Source organism: Sceloporus occidentalis, unplaced genomic scaffold, assembly GCF_023333645.1.
Source record: "Sceloporus occidentalis isolate IW3139 unplaced genomic scaffold, rSceOcc1.0.p SCAF_3, whole genome shotgun sequence".
NCBI classification, from domain to species: Eukaryota; Metazoa; Chordata; class Lepidosauria; order Squamata; family Phrynosomatidae; genus Sceloporus; species Sceloporus occidentalis.
In genome coordinates, this window is record NW_028316983.1 from 187,783,625 (window position 1) to 187,810,102 (window position 26,478).

Sequence of the window (26,478 nt, forward strand, 5' to 3'; positions counted from 1 at the left end):
ATATTTACTTCTTTGCTGTTATCAATGAGCATTCTTGATTTCTGGAAGTTAGCAATTTGGTGTTATTTTGCAGGTATCTTACATGGGTTGTATATACAATTCGTTTGTGTTTTAACCAGGTCACTACTAAAAGGTACTGGCAAAATCCATTGGGAAGAACCCAGAAATAAATGGAAACTGAAAACAGGCATGTCTATGCTCCTATGGAAGTCCCAGTCATTACACTTCTGGAAGAAATAATCCAAGTAGATTGTGGCTTTGACTGGAAGAGATCTCCATGTGAATACTCCATAAGACAGTTGGCCTTGACTATTCTTTTTACCCTAAAGGCTACAAAGGGATTCAGGTTTTATTTCAGATGTAGTTGAAATGAAAAAGTCTACTAATTAAAAAAAAGTTTTCAGAATCTTATGTGGGATGAAGTGGGTGCATTGTAGCACTCTAATCACAATCTGGCTCACATTTAAAGACCATGATGTAGGCAAAAAGCTAAAGAGGTCATCTTTTACCAATGGAAATTGCTCCAATAAAAACATCATTTTTCTTTAGTACTTCTTTTACCATAGCAACAGTATTATATTGAATGAAGTCAAACAGAATTTTATTCCAAACCATACAAACAGATTTGAGTACTACTTTTTGCATGTTCATGGTATGCCAATAGAATTTTCTTCTTGGTTTCTATGACCAGTTCAGAAATCATTATATTTCATAACTTTCATCACTTTTCATAACTTTTAAATGTTTTGTGTAAAATGTGAAGGAAAACGTATGAAACATTTTAATGGATGAGTTGTTAAAAGATACCGTCAGTTTTAGGCATGTGCACCCCACTTCCAATTGATGGAAATTTCAGTGGGTTCAAGTACTTATCCAAGATTAAATGTCTTTAGAAAAACATGCCATTTTGATAAGATGTGTGTGTGTGTGTGTATCACCCAGGAATACAAATTTTCCCTTATATATTATTTCATTTTTGCATGGTGAAAAAGGGTACTTTTTTCATTTACTATGTGAAATTACAAGATTTTTTAAACATCAATTTCCCACAATTTGGGACTTCTTGCTGGAACTGTCATTAAGTGGGAAGGGGTTGCACAAAAAGTAGTTTTGTGAAAATTATGATGTGGTTTCTTTTTGCATTAGAATCAGTGCTTTGTGCAAAACAAATCCCTTTGTGAAATTTGTATGAAAATGTCCTCAAATGTGAAAGTGGTGGAACGGGGGGGATCATGTCTAAATGTGTCCAATATTTGAGAATATTCTTTTCATATACAATAAAGGCTAAGCGCAAGCTGAGGTATTACAGCCTTTATAGTCTAAGAGATTCTTATTTCACATCAGATGTCTAAGGGAATTCATAGTACCACATCCTCTCTTACAAAAAGTAATTCATTTTAAACCCATTCCAGGGGAGATGAAATGTCTACTGGACCTATATAGCTTGTATGCCCCTTCCTCTCATGATAGATGAATAGGAGCTTTGCATTTTGAGAGTTTTTTCCTGAGTAATAACAGTTTGACTTTAATTAACCTTTTTCTTAGTTTGCTTGCAAATAATATAGAGTATTGTTTTTCCTTTACTTCTGCTCTTTGCCTGTCCAGAGCCTATGTGTTTTACCCAAGGCAATATATAGATCAAAATTACAGGTTGACTTTGTGTTTTCAGAAATGAAAATTAAGATTAGCTATTGCTTCTTTGACTCAGAATGATGGGTATAACCCTGTACCTGCAATACATAACAAGTGATGAATTAATTCTTTCTGCAGCCACCATCTTGAAAGTGTATCTACACTGCAGACCTCATTGACTAAATTTGACCTAACCTTTGGACTTCCTGCTTATTGTACTTATTTGTATCTTCCCAAGAGTGGAATAAAAGACTTTATCCATCCTCTGTTTTTTGTACCAATTGGACTGATGAAGACACAAGGCTGAAATACATTTCTGCCCCATTTCTAGCTGTCTGTTGTCACACAACTTTCACAGACTCTTAAGTCCAATTTCTCCCTGCTCTCAGGGCTTAAACTCAGGATAGAAAGGAGCATGTTTTATTTTTATTTTCCCCCCTGTACCATATGCTTATTCTTGCCTTTATGTGTGTGGTCTATCCCCTGGACAGAGGACATATCTAGGGTTACCAGATGGTCACCTGGTGAGGTGTTGCTTTTCTTTCCATATTTTTTTGAGGGAAACCACTCCTCCTCCTTTCCAACTTAGGAGCCTCTGCATATAAACACCATTGCATAGACTTTGCCTCAAAGTTTTTTTCTTTTCTTTTTTTCATTTACAGCTACCAATCCTGCACATAAATGCTGAATTACATAGTTATCTGATGCTGGGGGAGAGAGGAATATGTTGCCCAGCAAGAACAAATGTGAGATGGGGAGTGGAAAGAACAAGTAGAAATACATTGTGGTGCAAAAATACCTTTTGAATACAGGAGGAGGTACTTTCTATTAAAGTCAATGGTGCTTCCCTGCTTCTCCAGTTCAACTCCCACCAATCCTATGAACATTTTCCTGTGGGAAAGTTCCATTGCAATCAATGGGGTTTCCTTCAGAATAGATACACATTAATTAAGCCTCCTCCTCATGTTTGAAATTTCCTTCCCTGCATCTCTATCCTCCACTCACACTAAGAGTATATTGCAATCCCATGATCTTTTACCTGGGAGTAAGTCACACCAACATCAGAGGGCTTAGTTCTAAGTAGACGCATATTGATTGCACTGTATAAAATAAATTCAGAGGGAAGGGCATGAGGTAGTCATTTGGAGATAAGACAGTGAATAAAATATAAATCCATTACAAATGAATGATTTGACAAGGTATTTGAATCTGTCCATATGTGCATATATAATTATGTAGTAAAAAAATTAAGCAGAATAGGCACATGTGCACATGAGCAATAGATTTTTTTTAATAGTTCTACCATTGGTCAAACCCATGTGGCCAATACATTACCAAATTTCTTGTGAAAGAAGCTCATATGGCTTCCAAGGCTAGTGCAGAGTTATGCTAGAAACACTCAGTATGTCATGCAAGGACAGACTCATCTCAGGAATAACCTGAGACATACTGATTAGACTTAGAACATGTTATACTGTAGATTCTGCAAAGAACTCAAGAATTTGCATACTTTTTTGTGGTATTTTGATTTGACTTAATAAAGCCAATTCCTCATTGGGGATTTTGAGTCACAATCAATCTAGTAACTTTCTATTTAAGTGCAATGTTAAAAAAAATCACTTCCTTCCCAGAAAAATGTCTTAAAAGGTCAAGCTAATAGCTGTCCTTGTTTTAAAGACAATTTCATGACATTTGGATCAGACAGTTATATCATGTGTTTCTAGCTTGGTTTCTAGTTTGGTTCCTAGTTTGGCGATTATTTCTACTTCCTTAGTTGGTTAGAGTCGTGTTCTCACAGTTTAACAGAGCCTTCTGTTAAATCATTGTGCTACAATAGAATTCCCTTGCTTAGCTAATTATACATGCAGATTCTTTCTTGGAATCACATAAATGTTTACATAACTTGGTTAAAATTGTTTATAACTGAATAATCCCAGATCTACAGGGTTAAATTTAGTTTATGAAAAGCTACCTGTGTCCTGACTGCTAGGAGACTTTGAACTCAATCACTAGCATCCAGTTTTTGTTGGCACCAAGTTTAATAAAAACTGAATGAAGACAGTTTTATTTTCCTGTCCTGTGTTTGATCTGTGCAGTGCTGAGAACAGCAAAAATGGACAGCACAGTGCAGCAGAGCAGAGACAAGCTGCAGTTGTAGAAACATTTGTGGTAGGTGGAGGCATATCATACTTCCCTTTCTTTGAAAATACCTAATTGAGAAATGGAGAAAAACAATTTGTTGTTAGGTTTACAGAGCAAAATTCTGATGAGCTGATGATGAATGTACTGTAATTTTGAATGCACTTCTTGAACAATGCATTTTTGTAATGCTTATTCATAGAAAAGAATATTTTAAAACTTCAGCTCCTCCAACTGGCATACATTAAAGCATTCTCTCTTACTCTTTCACTCACTCACTTCACTGACTTGAATTGTTTCAGTTTATATACTGTACTTAACTTCATCAGATTGAGGTATGTGATACAGACATATTTCAAGACAAGGTTGAAAACATCTGCAGTTTAGAAACAGAGTCCCTTGGGAGGGTGTTAAACCCAGAGAGTGCTGATCTGTTTCCTGTCTTTGTTATGATTTCTCCACTGTAACTGAATATCCCTCTGAGTTACAGCAAATGAGAGTTATGCTAGTACGGCTGTGTTAGCAGGCCAAGAATTGCTGGCTTCACCTCCCCCTTTCACGTATTCTTAGCTAGCTTCCAGAATCCCAGAGCAGATTTTTATTCATTTATGTTTTAAACTGTTCTCTCCAAGCTTTCCTTGAATGAAATGGACATTTGCCACATGCTCTCAGCCTCTGTTTGTTAAGAGAAGAAATGCTTGCCTTAGCTTAGAGATGCATATGTTTAAATTTACACAGGAATACAATTGCATATTCCAATATCACAAAGCATAAAGCATCATCATCATAAATAGCATAAAGCATCACCATCACCATCCTAACTCCCCCCCCCCAAAATCTGGGATGATGCTCTCAGCCTCTGCTTGTTAAGAGAGGAAATGCTTGCATTAGCCTAGAGATACCTATGTTTAAAATTACACAGAAATACAATTGCATATTCCAATATCACAAAGCATAAAGCATCATCATCATCATCATCAACCATAAAGCATAAAGTATAAAGCATCATCAATAGCATAAAGCATCACCACCACCATCATCATCATCCTAACTTTCCCCGCAATCTGGGACTCAAGATGGCTTTAAAAAGTCAAAACAGATACATCTTTAAAATCTACATCTTGAAAAGTTAAAAATATAATTAAACTATCAATAAAATTATAAGCAGTTAAAAACTGGGCATTAAAAAGATCCAAAACAACACAGCACATGAAAGTCTATTTCCCTCCGAGCAGTCTGCCCTCAAAGGGCTGCTGAAACAAAGTCTTCACCTCCCTATGAAATGGTATCAAGGAGAGCACCACTTTAACTTCTCCAAGAAGGGAGTTCCATAGCCTAAGCAATCACCAAGAAGGCCTTCTCCTATGTTCCTACCAGATGTACCTGTGAGCATAGTGAGACAGAGAAAAGGGCCTCCCTGGATGGTCTCAAGACACAGGCAGAAACATACATTATCTTTACCTTCAACACTTAAAGAATATCATCTATTATCCAGTATATATATAGGACCGGTACCTACCGCCAATAAGTGGCATACCAGGGCCGATACTTGGGTTAGGGACCACGTTGCAAACACCACGGTCCCTAACCTTAGTACGTGCAGACGGTGTAACAATGGCAGTGCCCTGTATACACGGGTGCTGCCATTGTTACGTAAGCGCCGTGCGGTGTCCGCACATTGAGTTGCACACTTGTTATGCCACCCCTGCGGCTTAAAAAGTACCCGCTTTTCTCAGGTTCTTTTTCCACCTGGTTTGGCAGCTGCGGCTTCCCTCCGGAGGAAAAACAGGCGCCAGCAGTCCGCCGTTTTTCGGTAGTCTGTACTGCACCGATATTTCTTTTGGGCTGCAAATAGTGCCTTTTTGCATTCCTTCCTGATAATTGTGCCTAGCTTTTGTCCACAGTTCTTCTGATTCCTAGTCAATTAGGCTCATTAGTCCAAATATATTTTTGCATAATCTTTAAATCCTGCAAGGATGTTCAGGTGTATTTTGGCACAACAATAGATTAGTTTTAGCTTTACTGTAATTTTTGATATTAACCATTCCTTTGCCATAATCTGCTCTTGATCTTGTTTTTACAAAGAGAATGGAGCTTCACCATGATCCTACTTCCAATTATATAGTCTGCATGGTTTCTATTTTTTTCAGGTGATGTTCATGTATACAGTTGCTCCTCCAGTTGTTGTGTTTCCAATGAACAAACTGCAGGCTTCACAAAATTTAGTCAGTCACTCTCCTGTTTCATTTCTTGATTACAGAAACAAATTCTCCATCGATCTTTGTTTCTGTTCCATTTCCTACTTTTGCATTATATTTGTCTATGATTATCAACATGTCCTGTTTGAGAATGCAATCAATTTTCTTCTCGACTCCAGCATAGAAGCTTTCACTTTCTTTTGCCTCTGTGGTTGGAGCATAAACTTGGACTATGGTTATATTGATGAATTTTTCCTACTTTTGTTATATCTTTCCTCACTATTAATATCACCCCATTTCTCCTAGATTTTCATTCCAATAGGGCCCCTTACAGACCAGTCTGAAAGGCTGGCCTGGGGGCAGAGTTGGGTGTCACATCCAGATGTCGCATGCCCTGACTCCACCCCGAGGGTGACATGATGCCATGCGCCGATCCACACAGCACACAGTGTCATAATGCTCCTCTGACACTGTCCATACGACGCAATGCCAAATGAGTGCCATATAACTGCACCACCACAGTTATGGCGCCTTTTGAGGGTGCAAAAAGGAACCGCTTTTTGTGACTCCTTTTTGCGCCCTTGAAAGGCCAGACCAGGGCTGTGGTGTGAGGTTGCCACAGCCCTGATCTAGCTAGGAAAGAGGCAGCATCCTGCTGCCCCTTCAGGGTGCTCTGCTGAGCCCCTAGGACATTGTGTAGATATCTAACTGTAAATGTCTCATTCCTGTTCGCTATAATTCAGAAACTGGCTTTGGGAAGCTGTTTGGTGGCCACTATGAGGGGGAGGAGAGAGAGGGGAATAGGAGCAGAATCACACCCCCACACACCATATGACTGCCTGAGAAGCAGAGCTGCATCAGAAGGGATCTATTGCATGAAGGCAGTAATGGAATAGCAGTGAAACTGAGACCCTGTTGATGGGTTTTGTCCACCAGTGAAAAGGTGCACTAAAGTATTGAATGGAATGCAAGACAGCAGCAGGATGGACATGATATCATGTGATGAATACATGATGTCATGTGCCCAAATACACTTTTATCCTGCTGTTATAGCCTGTGCAATAAATTTCCAAATGGAGTCAGAGACAGAGGAGGAAGAAGATCAGCAGCAGTTTGTCTATCTCAGAAAATGTTGAAGTCCCAGTTGTGAGAACCTGGACATTGAGGAGTGATGATGTGTGTGAAAGAAAGGACAGCATGAACCACAATAGTGAGTTCTGTTGGTTAGTTCCAACTAAAAGAGACCCATTGATTGGTGGCTCAATGTTGAGGTACATTCCTCTATTTAAATAAGCCTACTCTAGTCAGACTTAACAAAAGAATTCGAGCCAGTATCTGAAATGAACTGAGGCAGAAAACATAAGTACTGTAGTGGCAAATTATCATACACAACATTATAATAAAATAAAGAATGATATTTCTAGAAGCCTTATTCCGTATCCCAACTAGTGGTTGATTGTGTTCAGTGAAGTCTTAATTGCAGCTATAGATTCTAGATGTGTGATATTACTGAAATAAAATTAAAATGTTTCTTACTCATTTTTCTTCATGGTTTCTCTGGTTGTTTACTTTTATAACTCTAAGTCACAATTTACTCTCAGACTGCCTTTGCACTCAGTCTTTTCTGACTCCTTTGTTGGATGCCTGAAAATTATACCCTCCCTACTGGGTTAATTTTGTTTGTTTGCTTTCCTTCTTCCCTGTTAGAGAGATAGACATCTGGCAGCGCTTTGATGCTTTTTGGTATGATCCATGTGTTCTCAGGCTGCTTAAGCTGCCAGAGTTGACCACCACTGAGAGTCAGCATTTCTAGTCAGCATATTTCTTGGAAATATACTGCTTTGGAAAGTCTGGAACTTGCATTGCTTCTCCTTGAACTAAGCAGTGAAGAACAGAGAACAGATTTCCAGTAAACTGCGCATCCATTTAATTTAGTGGAAGTGTTTGAATCATGTCCTTTACAGTGAATTAAATACATGTGACTCTTATATTGTTTTTTTAGTTTTAATCTATTATAATATCAAAGTCCAAGCTCTGGATGTGATATACTGTAATTAAACGATTTATTTACCTATTTGTCAGTAGGTAGGAATGCAAAGACAAAGGCAAGTCAGAAATGACTTGAAGAGGCACACAACAAGAGGAAACAGTACATTAAATATCATGTGATGAATACATGACGTCATGTGCCCAAATATACTTTTATCCTGCTGTTATAGTCTGTGCGATAAATTTCCAAATGGAGTCAGATACTCTTTTTAAAGCATTTTATGTTACAAAGATGCCACACACTCCCCCATTCATTTATTGTTGCTTTAATTCTCTGAGTACTTCCTCTTGTTCATACATTATACCCGGATTAATAATGCACTTGTAAAAAGCATAGTACTAATTATTCATCCAGTGTGGAAATCATATCATACTTTTCCAGTATATTGCTTTTGCATAGTATTGCAATTAAGATCAAATTAGAAAAATCACTGTCCTATTTAGAATACTTCAGTTCGTGGAACTTTCATTAAAATGGTTTACAGTTATATTATGGAATAAAATGAACTGTGTTTCTCCCAATATTAATGAGAAAAAATGCAATTAAAAAGAATACAATCACATTGCATCTTCACTACTATTTTTATTTTCAAATTAAAGAAAATAGGGAAGAGGGTTATGCTCCAGTGGATTTACTAGGTCCAAGAGATCTGGTTTATATAGGTCAGACATTTGCCAGTTTGTGAGAACAATTTCCTCCTTGTTTCCATAAGAAATATTCTGGCTCACATTCTTCAAGCAAGCTGATTGTTCTGTAGGAGGCCAAGTTCACATGCCTTTGTAGCTCTTTAGTTCAGTGAGTCAAGACAATAGGAAGTACTCCTTTCCTAACTCTGTAATGAAATAATTGCATTGTCGAGATTTGAACACCAGAAATAGTCAGGCAGATTTTCCATTAACCCATAAGGGCTAAATGTGAACAGAAGGTGAATGGAATTCTCAACAAGATCTCAAGTTCATTTTTCTGAGGAGGGAGAGCAGTGTCTGTTATAAAACTGTGGCTTCTAGGATGCATTAATGTTTGGCAAATGATGGACAGCTGTACTACACATGTGGTAATGATAACTAGGTGATGGATTGCTGCCTCACCTGCACATGGCATAGGAAGCACTTCCCCCATCCTCTGGGGCTACTTGTGGCATTCCAAACGCATGACCAGAAAAGGAAAGGGGAGTTTTCTTCCTCTCTGCCCACTCCAAATACGTGATTTGGTCCTTGATATTATAATAGACTAAATCTAGAAAATAACATAAGAATCTGCATGGATGATGAGGGAGACTGCCATACTAGTTGGAAAGTTGGAATGTAAAGATCTTCTGGTTATGTCTGTAATTTTTACAAATAGTATTGTATTTACATGTCAGTTAAGATTCTGAGTCAAGATTTCTTCCAATGTTTCTCCTTCACACTGCCAAAACACATTGTTTCGCTGAACATACACTTGGCTGGAAATCATCATATGAATAATCCTTCATAAGTGACCTTTATGTCCATTTGAGAACTCAGCCCCTATAGGGAATTCTTGGGAATTTTTTTACATTGGAATTACATCTCCATACCTCTAGTCAACTATTAATGGATGCCAAGGCTAGGCAGCTCCTTTTTGTGCCATTTTCTCCGTTTTCTCCTTTCCAAATAGCAATTGCCTTCCAAAACAAAGTGCTTTGCACTGTTAACTCCTACTTTATGTTTTAAAAACTGAGTTGATTTTCTTCCAATTCAGCATAGTAAAAGGAAAATGGAAATAAAAACTACCAACACAAACAGCAAAATCAAACTGATTATTTGAAAGCAGCCTGTATAAACAGGTACTAAGTGCATACTGGCTGTGGAGAAGACATGTTTAATGGTTGTACATGCAAACCTTGAGTGTGTTTACATTCTGAAATTGTTTTCTTACTGCCAAATGGTATTTTGAAAATACTCTACCCACAGGAATGGGATAATATACAAATACCAGCTATTTCCAGAAGTGCATATTTAACTGCCAGGGTTGCTCCAGAATGAGGCCATCCGTAGGTACATAATGGGACAGGTGCTGTTCATCTTTATTAATAAAAAGATGAATAGAAGGATGGTATGGTATTTTATAAAGTTGTCTCTATGGGGCTGTACAGACCACCCCAAAAGGGCGGCCTACAGCCACCCATTTTTGCCTCACATGGAGGTCGCACCAACCAAATGGGAGGCATAAAAAGAACCTGCTTCCAGCAGGTTCTTTCTGTCATGCGTCCATGGTCCCATTGGTGCCCTCGCGTGCACTGATGATGTACATGTGGTACAGCACCATTTGGACACTGCACCACACGTACGTCATCATGGTGGACCTCGTGTGGATAGGGGCAAGCCATTATGACGTGGTTGAGCTCAGGAGTGTGCAGACGCTCTGCTCTCCAGAGCCCTAAAATTGGCCCCAGGCTGGCACTTTGTGCCAGTCTGTACTAGGCCTAAGATTCAGAAGGACAAATACGAGGGAGTGTTAAAAAGTTCTTGGCATGACACACTTATCAAAATCTGAGCAAAATACTTAAACCTCTGAACCAAAAAAGGCAAAAGTGAGAATATCATGTTTCCATCAACGTGGAGAGAATTTTTGTTGTTGTTCATTTCATATATTTACACATGTACAAGTGGATTCTGAAAAGTTTGTAGCCTGTTTGTAGTCCCCAAATTGAGCTTAATTTTGTCACTAGTTTGAGAGCATTCTTTTGCACTGTAAACTGCCAATTTGCAGGGTTGTAGCTCTAAGTCCTGAATTTTCTGAGATCATTGATAGAACAATGTCAATGAAAAGTGTCCAATTTTCAAGTGCTGAATTCCAGGCCATTATTAAGTTCCTTCAGAAGAAAACTCTGAAGGAAATCCGTGAGTGTATGATACAAACACTGAGTAGAAAGTGCCTCTCATAATCAATTGTGAAAAAGTGATTTCCCAATTTTCAGCATGGAGATATTGAGACTGAAGATACAGCAAGGTCTTGGGGGGGGGGCTTAAATAATGTCAGCTCTTGAAATTGTTGAACGTGGTTATGATCTTTCTCTTTCCCAATCTCAGTTTTGATCTTGGGTAAGAAGCTCTATAAAATTTTGGAAAACTACATTTGTGGACACACCCTAAAGGCCAGACAATGGTGAAGAGAGACACATGAAACATAGTGATTGGGTAAAACAAGGCCATGCCTTTATTAATTATAATTGTCTAGGTTTGAGCTGGTGTGAGTGTAGTGGAGTCTCCTTCCTTAGAGATCTTCAAACAGAGGCTGGATGGCCATCTGTCAGGGATGCTTTGATTGTGATTTCCTGCATGGCAGGGGGTTGAACTGGATGGCCCTTGTGGTCTCTTCCAACTCTACGATTCTATGATTCTATGAGGCAACAAATCTAGAAACAGATCCAGGAACATGTCTGTTGTTCAGTATGCTCCAACCTTCTGGCTCACTAACCAGGTATAACCATGGAATGACACAGTGGAATCCACTGTGGGGTTTCCATGCCACCTGAGAGGAGGTCAAAAGCCTCCCAGCTACGCCTGGTCCTATTAGCCAACACTCCCAGAGCCCCTTAAGGAGATCTCTGTGAAGGAAGGAAGATGAGCACTCAGACCCTTTCTACCTAAAAACCACACCCAGCCCCATGCCACACTCCCTAACCATCAGTCATTAGCCAAATGGCAACTATCAGAACAACCTCTTAAGCTTAGAATATAAGGTGGGTGGGTTGGATACTGTTCAAAATCAGTGTTGTGGCAGTACTGCAGATTTCTGCTTTATTCTCTTTCTCTCAGTACAGATTGGAATGAGGCCTGAATTATACTAATCAGGTTCCATCTTCCCCGGCTGCTAATTGGCCATCTCTCTAAGGGGTTTATCACACCGGGGAAATTCCGTGCAGAAACGGTAGTTTAAATCAGAAAAAACGCAAAAATGGGTTGATTTTCACATGATGTCATTTTTAAAGTGGTGTTAACCCGAACAGAAAGTAGATGGAAAGTAGACAAAAGCCACCCCTTTTTACTTTTGGGATTTTCCAAAAGTAAAAAGGAGTGGCTTTTGTGTACTTTCCAATCAAGTTAACACCACTTTAACAACAAAGTGTGTGAAAATCAACCCGCCCTGTTTTTCTGCTGGATTTCCCCCATGTGATAAACTCCTAAGTTCTCATGAAACCACAGCATTGGCTCCAGAGAGCAAGAAGCCAGTGTTCTGAGTTCAGCATGCTTTGCTTTCACACAACCACAAAGCATTTATCTAAAGAAAATTCCTTCTGCTGTTTATTTTTAAAAAAAAAAACCAAAGGAAAATAGGGAATTATAGGAACAAGTTTTAGAAGAAACCAGATGATAAAAATCTTAATGTGTTATCAAAATGAAGAAAATGAACTACCAGCTCCTGAAAATATTGTACAAGTAGGTATCTTGAAATCACCCTAATTCCAGTAACCCCTGATGAACAAAATATGTCAAAGTACAACTGATCTGCAACAATTTTCTGTTTGTTAATGAGATTTTCAAAAAGAGATCTGCTTAACTGAATTGTGATTCACAGCAGACAGGGTTGAACCTTAGTGATCTAATTCAATTCTTAGCACATATAACCTTTGTTTTAACATATTGCTGAGTCTTTACTCACAGGGAGACACTCTTTTATAGTAGCCTAGTTCACTTATTAAGCCAGTGATAGAAGTAACAAATGTTCAATCCAAGATGCCCTAAATTTAATTAAATACACTTCAACAAATATATTTGTTAGCGCTTAGCAACAAAACACATTATGTGTCTCATAAGTTATATAGGCAGATGGTGAAGTTAGAAAGAAAACTCAAGCTGATGTGTAACAAGACACATTGTAGAGGACTATGCTGGCTGACATACTCCGAATGTTAGTCATGGCCCATTATTTTTTATTTAAATTTCCTATAGGTACAATAAGGGAACTAAGCAGAAAGAGGTCTCCAGTTGCTATGGGTATTGGCCTGCCAAAATGACATCAAGAGTCTATTTAACATGCCCATAATGTGATCATAAGCACTCAGCAAAAAATATTTTTCCTCTTTGTATGACCCAGTGGGGGAGTGGGAGGGAGGGAAATTGACATTTAGAAGACTTTATTGAAATCCATGCAACAAAGTAATAGCAGGTGGAATCCATAATTTATGACTATTCTGCTGGCATACACATCTCTTTAGCTTTCCAAATCAATATATAGAATACAGTCATTTTCCAGAAATTATCCTTTGACCTTGACTGCCCTAGTTTGGGGTCATTGGTTCAACTGATGCAAACAAGAGGCTGCTATTCAAGTTAATGACTGTATACTCCTGCCAAGACTACAGCAACCTATTAAAATCTATTTACTTTGAAACCGCAAAGGATAGCTTGGAGTTCTGTGGTAAGAAATAGAGGCATATTGCTACTTCTGGAAGAATAAGGAACTCCCTGAAGCCAAATCAGAGTATTAGTCCATTGATTAGACAGAGAAGTCTAAATGTCTCACAAAACTACAGTTCCCAGAATTCCCTGGCATTGATCCAGGGCAGTTGAAGCTGTCTCAAACTGAGTTATTTCTGCACTGTGTTTTGGCCCTATGACTGCCAGCAACTTTCCAGGTTCTCAAGCAGAAAATATCTTTCAAATCACCTGCAACAATTGAAAATTCTCAGGACTCAATCTGGGACTTTCTGCATGCAAAGCTGTGTGCTTTATAACTGCTGCATTCTTTAAAATTATTTTAATTTTTTTAAAAAAAATATTATGACCTCATCCTTGATATCTCCCCCAACCTTTGAAAATTATTCACTACTTTTCAGTTAAGTACACAGCCATATTACCAAATTAAATGATGTCAAAAGTGTTTCCTTACACAATCAGCCAAATAGACTTGAATGCCTTTGGAAGTCCAACATTATTGTTACCCTCACCCCATATGTTCAATAAAACAGTTCCACATCACAATAAAAAGTAAACATATCAAATCAGACTTATGAAAACTAATTTTCAGTGTCAATTTTACAAAGTCCTCAAATATAACTTTTTGATACTGAAGGGACTCCATGTGTTTATTGAGCATCAAATGCATATCATCCAGATAAAGACTGATGGCATGGTTTGATTTTTTATTTCTCCTTTTCATCTGTGTAAACTGTCATCACTCTTTCAGACAACCTGATACAAGGTTCTCTGGAATAACTGAAGAATAAGCCTAGATGGGAACATGGGAGACATCTTTCTCAGTGGTTATTCCCAGACTTTGGAATTGGCTAAGATGGTTCCCTGCTTGTTCTTGTTGCTCCAGCAAGTGAAAACTTTCTTATGTCAGACTTTTAGGATTTGTCCACAATGGGGCTTTAGTAAACTGACCACATTGACTTTATACTCTTGCTTCTCTAATATCTAAGGGTGAGTGAGGTAGAATTTTGCTTTTAATATCAGAAAATTCAGTAGGATTCAGAAATTCATTGGATTCTATCTCCTAGGCTAATAATAAATAGGAGTAGCCTTTTTCCACCAAAACTGGTGATCCCAGCTGAGAAACCCTTTGGAAATTTTATGGCACTAAGAAGGGTGGCATAGAGATGAGGAGGTTGCATTGTTATCAGATACCAAAGGACACCATTCAGCTTTAGGATGACTAACAATAGAAAACGGAAAGGAAGAAACAAAACCAATACATTTGTTTATGCAACTGTGGAGGGGGTGATGAAAAGATTAATGAAATCATAAATATATTCCATTTTTATCATCTATATTGATCCTCAGGAGGCTTTTTAGAAGAATAATTTGTCATTTTGCTTATGATATATACTGTACTAGCATCAGAACTTGTTACAACTATCACTTTATTTTATCATCTTTCATTCAAATATATCAATAAAAAATTGTTTGAAACCACATATCAAAGTTTGGAGCAGCCAAGTTACAGCACCTTCCCTCCAGGACATCACCAGCATTGGTCTCCAGTAACTCTAATTTGAGCTGTAGGCTCAAAATTTCTATCTGTAGGTTGATTCACACATGCAAATTTATCAGTTGATATCACAGCCTGAATTCTTTGTTAGCCTCAATCAGAGTAGTTCCACTGAATCAATGGCATTTACCTGTATGTTGACTTGCCATTCAACAATTGATTCAGTGGGTCTGTTCTAGGACCTACCTAGTCTTTGGCCAAGATCCTACATTGTTTCAAAATAGCATAAATATCTTCCAATACATTACTTTATGCTTTCACTGCACAATCACTGTACAGAAAAGCAATTTAGTACAACAAATGATCATTGGTAGCATTCTCATGCTACTCAGAGAAATTTGATGCACCTCCATTTGCACAATGATTTAGAGGTAATTAAAACATTAGGAAAACCGTATTCAAACTTTAGATTAGGTTAAAAAGAAGCACATATATTTACACACAGTAGGGCATACTACTATGAAAAAAGAGCAATCTTCATTACTACACTCAAGAAAATTATAGAGATTTGCTAGCAGAATATCCTGTAAAGCATGTCTTTATTGCATTACATAGAATGTGAACTTTCATTGCACATGATGCTGCCAGAAGATTTCACATCCTTTGTTGTTTTTTAGAATGCAAATTAAGGAACTCAAAGTAATTTTGTTTGTTAACAATAAAACAATAAATGTGAAAGCTGAGATTTCAAAATTAGTAAGGGCTATTTTGGCTTTCTTGGAGACAGCATCTGTAAACAATCAGGCAGAAGCTTTTCTATAAAACAACATAGGATAATCTCAAAGAGCATTTAAAGTCTGCAGCATTTAAACAAGATTTTAAACCTATAGAGAAGCCAAAGTCAACACAATGCTTCCTGCACATAAAAGGCTGGAATGTCATAGCCATGTGGGGGCAATAAATGGCTGATACATTGTGACTCCTTTTTAAAAAATAGTCTGTGTGTCAATGAAACAAACATGAGTCATGTCAGATGGATCTGTATTCTTAAAATCAAAGGTTAAAGATCAAAAAGTGATCTGATCTAAAGATTAAAAACCAAGTAATTAACAAGAAAATTAACTATGCCTTTTTATAATACATCAGAGCAACAGAACAAAAAGTTTGTGATATGAAATGGATTACAGCTTTAGACTGATAAAATTTAAGCAGTAATGGTCAGATCCTAACACATTGGTCAGGAAATAAAATTTGCATTATGAGTGTTCTGATGTATTCACACAGATCTCCTGCCTGATTGATCTACCTCGTTAAAAAATGCTGCTAGGTTTTATCCAAATTGTGTTTCTGCACTAACAAGATTAATTGATCTAGGATCTAGCTTCTCATCAGTGGAAACAATTTATAGACTTTCCCTCCCACTGACATTTAGGTGCCCCCTTTGTTATTCCCATGCTGTTCTGAAGAGTTCACCAAATCTTTCAAATGAACATTTGGAGATGCAGAGGCTGCAAGGAAAACTGTTGTTGTTATTGTTAACCCTGACTCATGGCAACCCTGTGGGTGAAACATCTCCAAAACTCCCTGTCCTCCACTGCTCTGCTTAGGTACTGTAAATACTTACCTGTAACCCCTCTTATAGAGTCTGTCCATCTAGCATGTGGTCTTCCTCTCTTTCTGTGTCCCTCTCCCTTTCCTAGCATTATTGTCTTTTCCAATGAATTAAGCTTTCTCATGATGTGACTAAAATACTACAACCACAGTGTAATCATCTTGATTTCCAAGGAGATTTCAAGCTTGATCCGTTCAAAGGTCCATTTCTCTTTGTGGCTGCCCACAGTATCCTCAGCACTCTTCTCCAGCACCACATTTCAAATGAATTGATTTTCTTCTTATTTGCTTTCTTCACTGTTCGAGTCTCATATCCACACATGGTGATAGGGAATACAATGGCTTGGACAATTTTGATGTTAATGCTAAGTGTTTGTTAGTGTTAATATGTCTTTACTTTTTAGGATCTTTTCTAGTTCTTTCATAGCTGTCCTTCCCATTCCTAATCTTCTTGACTTCAGCCTCCTTCCTGATTGATGTTTGAACCAAGGTAGAGGAATAGGAATTCTTTTACTATTTCTTTCAGCTAGGAAAACTAGGAAGTGCCAAAACCACCTTTTCTAATATTGCTGTCAGAAGCTTCTGCTGCATCCAAGAGCCTTCTGCAAGTTGTAGGGACCAATTAGATAACAACTCTGTGTGCTTCCTTTTGGTTTTACATGCACATATACGCTTTTAGTTTTACATACACATATATGTTATTGCTCCACTCAGAAGTCACCCATCCACAGAATCAAAGGCACATCTCAATGCACACAAATACTGTATCTGTTGTTGTGTCAAGATGACTCCAACTTACAGCAACCCTCTTATAGGATTTCCTTGGTAACCCTGGTTTTCTTTCTGGTTTGCTACTGCCTTTCTCTAAGGTTGGGGAAGTGTGACTGGTCTAAGGTAACCCAGTGGGTTTCCATAGATGAGCAGAGTTTTGAAGACTGGATAAAATGAGGCTAAATATATCAGAGAGGTTTCAACATAAGGGTAAAACATCCTGCCAGATTTAAAATTATTTGTTCTCTTAAATGAAACTTGCATTGTGCAACCATAGAAATGAACCATAGAAAGCATAGTTTTATAGCTCACCAATGCAGCTTCCTCCTGAGTAAACAGCATCTTCAGAGGGGTAGTTTTCACACGAACTGTGACAGGGAGGAAGTTAACCTCCCCTTCCTGCACACTGTAGTCCTGCTCCTGATTGCTTCCAACTCATTATTTCTTTTCTTGCTTGCTTGCTTTTTCAAAAAACAAACAAATAAACAAACCAAGACATAAGAAATGTCATCATGCATCCCATCTATTGTCTCCTTTGGCTGCTAACTTTAACTAAATATAAAATATGTTCTGTGTTATGTTTCACTACATTTTTATTATAAGAATAAGAAAAGTATTTTTTACTGTTTTTTGCAGTTTAATATATAATTGGTGAATTCATGGCAAATCACTCTGAAATCAGTGGCTTTTATCCCTATAACAAAGGGCACAATCCTTGCAGCGGAAGGATCCTGTGCACTCTCATTTATTCAAATCTCTGGTTTCTTTTCCTTTTGGATATTCTGTTGAATATTCAGATAAATGAGGTTCCATTATGGGAAGCCATCAAGAATAAATAACCTTTTACTTAGGCACCTTTATTAAAAGCAAGAAACCCTTATAATTCCTAGTTCATGGGTTTTTCCCCCTTGAAACTTGAAATATGCCAGTAATTCTTGCATACATATGTGCTGGCTAAAGTAAATCTAAAAAATGATCCTGTTTGCAAACCAATACCATATGTAAAAGAATCTATATCTTGATCCTATTACTTTTTTGCACACAGTCAAAATGGTTTAAAGAATTGTACTGTCAACATTCCTGAGACTGGAATGCATTTGAATGTATATTGGAATTCACTATTCCTTATAGACACATACTATTTGGATGGAGGCAGGATGCTACAATTTAAAAATACTCATTGCTTAAATACATTTATTTTGAAAGTTTAAACAGTTTTGTAGACAGTTTGTTATAAGAAAGAGAAGGAGTGTATTCACCAGCTATCCTTCATGTTAGTTATCATTCTTATGTCATAAACTCCAGTTTGGAGTAACAAATTGGCTCATTTCCCATGAAAGACAGATTGAGTATCCTCTCCTTCCGGATCATCCACTACTACTAATGGGTTATACACGCAAAACCTCAAGTAATGGCATGCCCCAAGTGTCCTGAAACTGTTTTTAATATCTTCCACACTTTAAAAGATTTATTATGATATTCTCGTAGGAGTGATAACAAATGGATTTAGGGTGTTGTATTTCTGATATACATGCCTCCCCTTTTTTTTAAAGTATAATTTTAACTATGTAATCATAGTGCTTCCAGAGCCATTATGGTATAATGTTTTGAGCATTGGACTATAACTTTGGAGATCAGGGTTTGATTCGCTGCTTTGTCATGGAAACCCACTGGGTGATCTTGGGCAAACCAAGCACTCTCAGCCTCCAAAACCCCTGTTATAGGGTCATCTTGGGTCACCATAAACTGAAAATGACTTGAAAGCACACAACAGCAACAACGACAAACCATATTGCAGCATACTCTGTGCACAAGTTATTAGAATATTAAAAGTCTGCTTTATACTGGCTATAGCAATAAATATTTCTTGTGAAGTGGAACCAGTGGAAATCAAATACATGTCTTTTACTCATTCATCTCACTTTTACTGTATCATCTCACACAACTCTTTGAAGGTTTATGAACAGAGTCATGATTTACATCTTTCTGTCTCCTATTTCACTCTTACTTCATCCCACTCTCACAAACTTACAACTCCAATATATCCATGGCTTTATTTCCAATTCCATCAGTGCATCTAAAGAAGTAGATCGTTATCCATAAAACCGAGCACTGAGATACTACAGTTAAGGTCAAAACTGCTTCTTGTTTCCTACATTTTCACCTTTTTCTCCTTCTGTTTTCCGATAAAGATATAATCGACTGTCATATGGGGCACTTATTTTGGTGATTATGTGGCTATTCTTTCCCACTCCCACTCCTCTTCTTCCTCTTCTATTATTGGATGGACAGAGGTTCAGGACTTGATTTTTCAAGTATAGAGTTTTGGGGGCAGAAACAAACTCTTGAATTTTTGAAATTGTATAGCCTCCCCTGAAACTGGTGATCCAGATACGACTAGGGAGATTGCAAGGAATCTTGAACAGAATTATTTTTCTGACTGAGAATGGGTGCTATAATCCTGGTCTCTTTCCTGAATTTCTGTGCAGAAAATTGATATTCTGAGTCAATGTGCTAGTTTTCTCCCACTTGGCACCTTCCAGAGAAGGTGAATTGTACCTCAAGATTTTTTCTAGTTAGGAGACATAGATCTAACAAATCTGAAGGTTGCCAGCTTGGAGAGGACAGATATATGTATGTGTGTATGCAATTCCTTAGGTGGACATATGAAGAGAGATCAGTAGTCCTAAAGGCAGCAGCCAATATGATGGTCTGCAATAGTGTGGAACAAGCAAAGGATCAAGTTTCTTTGGATGCAATTGGAGGGATGGCTGTGTATTCCTGGGGGGAAACTGCTACACAAAAAGCAAAAATTATTATGAAAGTAATAATGCATAGACTGTCCAACTAGTACTGCTCCACATTGATGGTGTCAACTAGCTGGATTTCAGATGAGGATGGTTGTATAGGATTAGTACTTTATGGATAGTTTAAATACAGTACTGAAATGGGTATTAATATTGTAAAAATGGTCTATGCAAAATGAAGAAAAGATTGATTCATTTAAGGCTGCCCTCCAAATTATAGGGGAGAAACCGCTTCAGAGATATAAAATGTTTTTCAAAATTGGATGAGCTCTGGGAGCCCAGAGTCTGGCTCAGAAAAAAGGAGAAGGGAAATAATCCATATTCTCTAGATTTCATAGGAATTCTGTATTGTAAATACAGTGGACCCTTGTCTTACGCGGGGGGATCCATTCCGGACCACCCCCCCAATGTAAGGTGAATTCTGCCAATGCTAGAGCCCCAGTCACTTGAATGGGGCTCGTGCGCGTGGTGGTGTGGTGGTGCAGCAGCGCACCCGCGCCATGGGCACGCACCCCAGTCACGTAAGCTCAAAGCCGCGTATAGCGCACCCATGTATAATGCGGGTGCACTGTATTAATTGATTTTTCAAATGAAATATATGATAAAGCTGATAAATTATGTAAAGGTTGAGTTTCCCTTATCCAGAATTCCAAAATCTGAAATATTCCAAAACCCAAAACTTTTCATGGATAGATAAGACAAGAAGTAATATCTTTGCTTTCTGATGGTTCATTGTACACAAATTTTGTTTCATGCACAAAGTTATTAAAATATTGCATAAAATTATCTTCAGGATATGTGTATAAGGTATATATGAAACATAAATGAAATTTGTGTTTAAACTTGGGTCCCATCTCCAAGATATCTCATTATGTACATTTACACAAGTACAAGTATTAAAAAATCCAAATCTGTCCTGGTTCCAAGCATTTCAGATAAGGGAGGCTCAACCTGTACTGTTACTTATGTAAAAGTCCAGTGGACATATCACCTTTTTGGCTTTTATTTCACTTGATATGTTTATAAGGAATCCACTCCCTGCTAACATGAGGAGTAACTGAAATTACAAGATGCACTTCAGAACAAACATGCATGAACTTGAATTTTTTACAGTATGGATAATTTTGTTTTATTTCTTGGATTTCAGTGCTTTCTTTTTAATTCTGCAGACAGAATAATAGACAGAAAAATACCACTTAATTACCATCGAGAGATTTAACTGACCAAAAATAAACAAAACTTTGGCCTATCCACTCTTTGTGTAACAGTGACACACAGGCTTTCCTTTTCTAGGCGTAAATTCTTCAGAAAAAATAGTATATGGGAAGCATCCTTAATATAAGAATTTCCAGATGTGACCACTTGCAAATTACATTTAGTTTGTTATGTTGGCAACCCTGAAATCTCTATTTAAACAAAAATAATAAAATGCCACAGCCTGGGTGGTAAGCAGTATTTCATATTTAATGATAAAAATGTATGTATCTGCCTGCATATGACTAATAATAATAATAAATTTTATTTATATCCCACCTCTCTACAGAATGCAGTCAAGGCGGCTTACAAGATTAAAAATATACAATCCGAACCCTCAACCAACTTTGTTGATTTTCAAATTTCTCATCTTCCCCAGTGTTTTACAGACTTACTCAGAGTCTGCACTAATTTGTCTGGGAAGTCTAGTTCTTTATTTCATTACTAAAAATTCTCATTACTGATGAGGAATTCCAACATGCCTTTGCTGTATGGACCTGGAAACTCAGAGTGTTTACCTTGTATGAGTTCTCATGCTGCCATTTATCTCTTTCCACAATACATACTTTTGAGCAAGTATGTGGAAGGAAAGGGGTGATTAGCAAATAAAGAGATGTATGGTTATTTGAAATGTTCTTGCAATCTTGTCTCTTTCCAAGCTCATGTAATGCTTGGAAAAACGTTGAACTTTTTTGAAAAAATCCAGCCCATTCCAGACTGAAACAGTTAGCGATTGTTGTTCTTGTTAACTACTATCAAGTTGACTTCAACTTCAAATTATTATTATTATTATTATTATTATTATTATTATTATTATTTTCTTACCTTCTCCTCATGAGTTAAGAACATAACATCAGTTGAAACACATCAGTTTAAAAGAACAAACAAGAGTCCATGCACATGAGACTGCCATGCTAAGATGACTATACTGAGACTGTCCTACTTCAGCCATATCATGAGAAGACATGACTCAGTAGGAAAGTCAGTAATGCATGGTAAAGTTAAAGGCAGTATGAAAAGAAAAAGACTGCATTCCACACGGATCCACTGAAATCTCAGATCTTGGGATAGTCCTGACCTGGTTGTATTACACATAGTAGAAGAGTAATGTGATACAAACAGTAGGACATGATACTAAAAAAAACCCAGTGGTAATAGCTAAACAGAACTATGTGAAAAAAAGGAAAAGAAAAAGACATTGATTGAGAAATACAAAATAATCACCCTGAAGTGTGAAAGGAAGAATGTGGAAATATTAAGAATTCTGAGAGAACAGAAAAAATGGAAATGAAAGCTGGAAGAATAAAAATGCAGAAAAAATTGAAAATGAGGTTGAAGAAAGGTTGTGGTAGAAGCAGGGGGGAAATGATTAGAGATAGCCTGAATTAGATTCAGAGAGAATGTGTCTCAAAGCAGAAGTACTGAAAATACTGAAGGCTGAAATCTGTTCAGGACTGTGATCCTGGAAAAGCAGATCAACCTTTTCCCTATGAGCTGTTTTAACCCCCATAAATTGTTGTTTAAACATTTTAGGAGAAAGCATTGTTATGTCTGCAAATATTCCCATCTAAAAAAATAGCAATTGGGAGAGAAAATATAGTGAGCCCTCCTTATTGGGGGCTTCCAGTGTGTGGATTTGACCACCAATAGATCACCACTCCACATATTCAATTATGGTTATGTGAACATGGATGTGTAAAGCATGTGTGTTCATGTCACTGCCATTGAATAATATTGGAAGCATCTGTCTGCACTGTTACCATCCATGGGGGAGCAGAACTGAACCCCCACCAATATGGGGGACCCACTGTACTACATGGAAAGAAAGGATTAATACCTCTTCCCTAGTATGTAGCCTGAATTCAGTTTTCCCCCTACCTTCCTGTTACCTATAGGAGTTCCTAATTGTGGATCATCTGCATGTGGCTTGGTTAGGGTGTTCATTGCCTTCTTTACAACGAACAATACTTCAAGATCAGAGGATAGTCCTCTGTTTAAAGGCAATCCAAGACTTGCTTGAAAACAAAGCACCCCAAGAAGGAGAACTAGGGCCACACTTAGCACCTGGACAGGAGGCTGGGTAGGTACATAAGTTACTTGGTCACATTTTTCCTCACTACAGGTAATGTATATTAATAATTTCTACATCTTCTTATACAATTGGCCTTTCTTATACACTGATTTTTTATACACGGATTCAAGCATCTATGGTTTGAAAAGGTTAAAAAAAGGAAATATTTCAAATATCAAACCTTGATTTTCCATTTTTTATAAGGGACACCTATTTTGCTATGTCATTATATTTAATGGGACTTGAGCATCCACGGATTTTGTTATCCACGGGGGAACTTGGAACCAAACCCCAGCATATAACAAGGGTCCACTGTATACATGCACTTGCATGAAATTTTTGCAAATCTATATCATTTATTGTCATCTTTTTAAATGATGTATTTCCAATTTTTTGGTGATGTGTAAGAGACACTGGCCAACTGGTTTGATAATTAACTACTCACTACACAATTGCAGTTTGTATGCACCCTCAGTTATCACCCCCCCCCCCCCCCAATACAACCAAGATATTTTAAATAGCATGTGAAACTCTATTCATTGAAAAATGTAAAATATTACACTGCCAGTTTTGGTTTAGAAAGCTTTCCTTTCCCTGGTTTACTTGTAACAACTGTTCATGCATTTCATAAATATATGCAGGGTGACAGTCCCAAATCTGAGAAATATATCTGTAGTCTTGAATTATTTATGGTTGTTGAAATTCAGGACTCATTTGGGAGTTCAAATACTACAATTGCATATGTATGTAGCTGTCAAAAAGAGACGGTTCCAATTCTCAAGCCTAAACCAGAGAGCCATCCAAATTTTCTGCTTTATATCTTGGAGCAAGTGGTTTAACATAAGGGAAAAGAGAATTTATAAATACTATGATAGTCTCTTTGTCTTTTATACAGTACATATCCTAAATGCACCAGATCCTATCTGATCTTGGAAGCTAAGCAGGATCAGCTCTAGTTAGTACTTGGATGAGAGACTGCCAATGAAAACCAGGTGCTGTAGCTTATATATGATATATTTAAGAGAAAGGAGCAGGCAAAAGCACCTCTGAGTATTGCTTGCCTAAGAAAGCCCTATGTAATTCATGGAGTTGCCATAAATTGACTGACTACCAATTTGAAGACACATACATACATACACACATACGTAGTATAACATTAGGAAAATATCCTTGTAAATAACAAACGTATAAAATTCTGTATGTTGATACAGTTATATTAAGGTAAATAGAGGACAAATTTGATTCTTTACTTGATCTTAGCCTAAAGGTCAAGATGCAAAGAAAATGAAGCCACTTAACACAATTTTTGCTGAATTGTGCCTCTCGGACCATGCACGCATGTTTTGAATGTTCTGTCATAGCAAACACTCCCCAAATACAGAAAAAGAACATATGAGGAAAAAACCTAGGCTAAAATCTTTCTCAGATGCTAGTTTTCGCCACTGTATTCACAAAACAGAATAATTTAGAATACACCATTTTCCACCTTACGTTCAAAGCACATGGGTAGTGATACCATTAGGCAGATTTGGGGTGTCTTGAAAGGGCATTAAATTGCTGATTACTTGATTGTAATTGATAGTTATACCTTTATTGTAGTGACGGGAATGTGTTTGTGGGATTTTCTGCCCCATCTGCCAAAATAACTTGTCTGGATTTTGTATTATTATTATTATTATTATTATTATTATTAAACTATATTTATAAAGCGCTGTAAATTTACACAGCGCTGTACATGCAATCTTTTTAATTGGACGGTTCCCTGCCCTCAGGCTTACAATCTAGAAAGACACGACACAAAAGGAGAAGGGAGTGGTGGTGGGGAAGGGGCCTTTATTATGTAGCTTAAGGTAGTGGGTAGGGGATATCATGTTCAGCTGCACCTCATGGAGTAAAATATCTTGAGCCAGCCCTGCCAAAATGGCACAGTGTAGCAAGATCCACTCTATGGAACTCTTTTGTTTGTATAACTCAGCTTTAAACTGAAGACCACCATTGGAACTGGATCTCTTAACTACTTTAGGGTTGCGTTCTGAATCAAACCAAGCCTTGCTGTTTTTATGAGCAGTAGTAGTCGGTTGCCATTAGAATCACAATGTTTATGTTTAGGTCTTTAGTTGGCACTCAAAATAACTAAAGTAGTTAGATTTTAGTGATTTACAAACACATCTGAATGCTATAAGCCACTGACCTGTAGTACAAACTACAGTACACTGTCCTCCTGTCCACTTCATTGTCACCTCATTATAAGGCACAGTGCCTGACAGAAGCTGAACTATGAAATAGTGCTTCTCATCTGTTATAGAGGCCACATCTCAGTAACTACATAAGTAACTAACTGTCACAGTCATACTGCAAAAAGTAGGGGAAATATTATTTGTTGTGTTGCAATTGTAATGTAACATAGTTACATTTTCATAATTGGAAAAAGGAATTAATTACAAATAATTAGTCCCAACTTATTCCTAAATCTGGCTTCCTTGGGATTGATGTCCAACAAGACTGTACATTGGCAGGAGGATGTGGGGAAAAGTCTTCTCTGCTGTGATACTCTAGTTGTGGAATGTCCTCCCCTTACATGCCCCATTCTCAACAACACAGGCTTTATTCTAGCATCAAGTAAAAACAAGGAATGTAAAGCTTTATAAACTTTATAAACCAAACAGAGTGGCTTGAAGTGCTGGCAGGGGGGTGCCGGGGTGTGGCATTTGGATGACAGAAACCCCAATGCTGCCCCCACACTAGCGCCATGTCACCCACCTGCCTGACCACACTGCGGGCAGTGCCACAGCACTCCTTTGGTGCTGTGTTCAGGTGACGCATGCCAAAAGGAGCCACAGCGGCAAGGATTCCTTTTTGCTGGGTCTAAAAGGAACAGCATTTTGCTGTTTCTTTTAGTGCTGACAAAGCACCGGAATGGGGCTGTGGCATGCAGTTGCCATGGTCCCGATCAGGCGCTGAAAGGGGAGACGCGAAAACATTCCTTTGGGGTGGTCTATTTTGCCCCTTTGACTCTTTTTTGTTTAACTGTCAAATTAAACTATC